The sequence below is a fragment of the Papaver somniferum genome, chromosome 10, assembly GCF_003573695.1.
Source record: "Papaver somniferum cultivar HN1 chromosome 10, ASM357369v1, whole genome shotgun sequence".
NCBI lineage: Eukaryota > Viridiplantae > Streptophyta > Magnoliopsida > Ranunculales > Papaveraceae > Papaver > Papaver somniferum.
Window position 1 is genome coordinate 36152775 of NC_039367.1, and position 3277 is coordinate 36156051.

General features: G+C 37.1%; 1 pseudogene; it reads left to right on the forward strand.

Moving 5' to 3' along the window:
* Nucleotides 1–1125: 1125 nt before the first annotated feature.
* Nucleotides 1126–1225, forward strand: LOC113319774 (annotated as a pseudogene).
* The last annotated feature ends 2052 nt before the right edge of the window (nucleotides 1226–3277 follow it).

Genomic DNA, 3277 nt, shown 5'->3' on the forward strand with positions numbered 1-3277 from the left:
CATATCCTTAAGGAACTTGGCATAAGCAGGAATTTGCCTAATTGCATCTAATAAGGGAAGGTTTATGGTAACTTGCTTAAAAACCTCCACTATGTCATTAAAGTTCGATTCCTTCTTTGTTGGTACTAATAGCTGAGGAAATGGGGCTCTAGGCCTAAAATCAGACCTTTCAGGAACCGAATTCACATCATCAGAAACTTTATCAGTCTCTTCAGCTACTGGTCCTGAGAGGTGAGATCCTGAGGGGTGAACTACAGTATGTTCACTATCGGGCATGGTTACCTTATTGTCTACAACTCTACCACTTCTAAGGGTTCTAACACATTCAATTGATTCGATGGTTTTGCACCTAATTCATGAACTCCTCTAGGGTTGGGTTGTGTTTGACTAGGAAACTTACCTTTTTCTCTCAAAGAATCACTTATCAGACCAACCTGGGTTTTTAACTCGGAAATAGCCTGACTATTTTCTTGTCCTATCCTGTTACTAGCTTGTAGACTCTGTTCTACGGATAACTGGAATTTTGCAGTTTGCTGAGTTAACAAGGCGAGAGATTCCTCTAAACTTAGGATTTTCTTATCTGACTGATTCTGAAACTGAGCTAGTCCTGAAGGATTCTTAGTATAGCCAAAACCTGGGGGAGCATTAGAATTACTAAACTGACCTTGACTTTGGCCCTTAGACCACGAAAGGTTCGGATGGTTTCTCCAACCAGGATTATAGGTTTCTGAATATGGGTCAATCTTTTGACGGTTATCAAATCTAGTGTTATTATAAAGAGCATTGGCCTGCTCTTCAATATTCTGGCCTTCCCAAAAAGGCTCCACTCTACCACTAGTCTGGCCCACTTCTAAGGCTTCTAACCTTTTTGCTATAGCAGCAATTTTGGCATCTGATTCATAGCCTCCTTCTACCCTATTAACGTTTCCTCTACTTAAAAGAATTGTTTTCTGGGGTGCCCTACTATTTTCCCATTGCTGGGTTTTTTCGGCGATTTCATTAAAAAATTCCATCGCCGCATCAACAGTTTGGTTTTCAAATCCACCAGTGCATAGAGACTCAACCATGGTCGTTGTGGAATAATCTAAACCCTCATAAAGGATCTGAACTAGCCTAACCTTTTCTAAACCATGATGAGGACACTGGGATAATAAATCATTGAACCTTTCCAAATACCTATATAAAGATTCTCCCTCTTGTTGTGAAAATGTGCATATTTGCGTCCTAATAGACGATGTTTTGTGCCTAGGGAAAAACTTATTGAAAAAGGCAGATGTAAGTTGTTCATATGTCTCAATTGACTCGGAGTCCAAACTATACAGCCACGACTTGGCCTTATCTTTCAGGGAAAATGGGAATAACCTAAGTTTCAAAGCATCATCATCTAAGCCTCTAATTCTTAGAGTACTACAAATTTCCTCAAAATCCCTAACATGGTAATAAGGGTTTTCATTTTCTTTCCCTAAAAAGATTGGGAGCATCTGTAAGGTCCCAGGTTTCAGTTCATAGGGTGCCTCCGTTTCAGCTAACTTAATACACGAAGGACGGGTAGTCCTAGTTGGATTCAACAAAGCTTTCAAAGTTGCCATTTCTGGCGCTATCGGAGCAATAGGGATTCTATCCTCAGTCAAAGAACGTTCAAAAACAGACTCTTCAAAAGCCGTACTTTCTAGATTAAGGTAATCGAGACGCTTCGAACTACTAGGTTTCTCTTTAACAAATCTACCTAGTGCATCTCTTTTACGTTCAGGCATACAATAGAATTTTCTAAATTGGAAGGGTAAGCAAACACAGATCAAGGCCGACTCAACCAAATCAAACCTATTGATTTCTAGCAAACAAAAAGCATGATGGATCCACTTAGATTGTTTCTAGACCAGCTTCTAATACTTCGAACGGGAATCGTTACAATTTAAGCAAACCCCTCTAGAATCAATCTGAGTCAACGTAAGTTGAATAGAGCCAGGGAAGCTCAGTGGAGCTTTGATACCCAAGGCCTCACCGGTATTACAAGGCGGCGCAGTCACACATTCAACTTACAGAAACCGTCAAGAACTTCGAAGTATGCTTAAAAGAGTAACAAATATTTTTCGAATGACTTTCCTGTTAAGCTCGTTACCCTATCGGTCTCGTTCTAGTCAAAATTTTAGGTTTAGGTTCGCGTAGGTTACGTGTTCCTAAAGCGGGCAAGAAGAGAACGGTGATGAAATCCGAACCCTTATCTTGTATGGCCAGGCCTTGCCCTTTACTAGAAAAATAAATGTCTGTATTCAGTCCTCAACATATATGCATACGAAGGAGTCCAATAACTCGCTGACAGGGGATTCGCGAGTGTTTAGAATCTTACCTCCCCTTCCAGACGGGGGATGAATCGGTTGTAGTCGACTCGGGCCACTGACTCCGATGTCTAGTGTACGAACCCAAGGTGCAGAGACAATATCGTAATTGTCCTCCTTCTCTGAAAACAGTTTATATTTAAAGTATCCTTCCGTAGGGTAATAAAAAATAATAATGTCCCAAAGTCCAAAAGTCCAAAAGTCCAAAAAAATAAAGAAAAATTACAAAAATAATAAACACTAATACAGTTTTTTTTTTAAATAAAATAAACAAACCCTAAACTAAAATTGTCTAAAATAAAATTGTCTTCTTTTCTGTTCTTTTTGCTTTAATCTTTATCTCCAAGTCTTTATGAAATCACCAAACTCCTTGGCTCAATTTTCTTTATGATCCAGAACCTGTAGACACAAGATAAATACCCAAAAACATAAAAAAGGACAAAAATAATAAAAATAAAAATAAATCTAAAACCCTAAAAACAAGTCCGCGTCGGTGGCGCCAAAAATTGATGTGATTTGTAGATAGTGGTAAAAGTGGTTCGATTCTCAGACTTGTAAAGGATATTAATTAGACTTAAATTCTAATATTAAAATAGAAAACTCACTAAAAATTATAGCAAACTCAATCAAAGATGATATCAATACTAAAAGAAATACTGAGGCTAAGATTCCACTATTTTCCAAGTTCAAAGTGATTAAATCAATACTTATATTTATGCAATTTCTTGTTTAATTTGATTCTAAAATATTGCAACAAGTAGATTTTCAAAAGTAATAATTGTAAATACCAAGTATGAAGCACCAAAAGTCTTAAAACTAAGCATACTCCATCAAAATAGATCACAATCACTCAAATAAAAATCATATTCAATAATAGTTCAAGGAAAATAATCATATAATTATTGCAAATAAAAAGATAAAATAGAATATACCACTTTTTG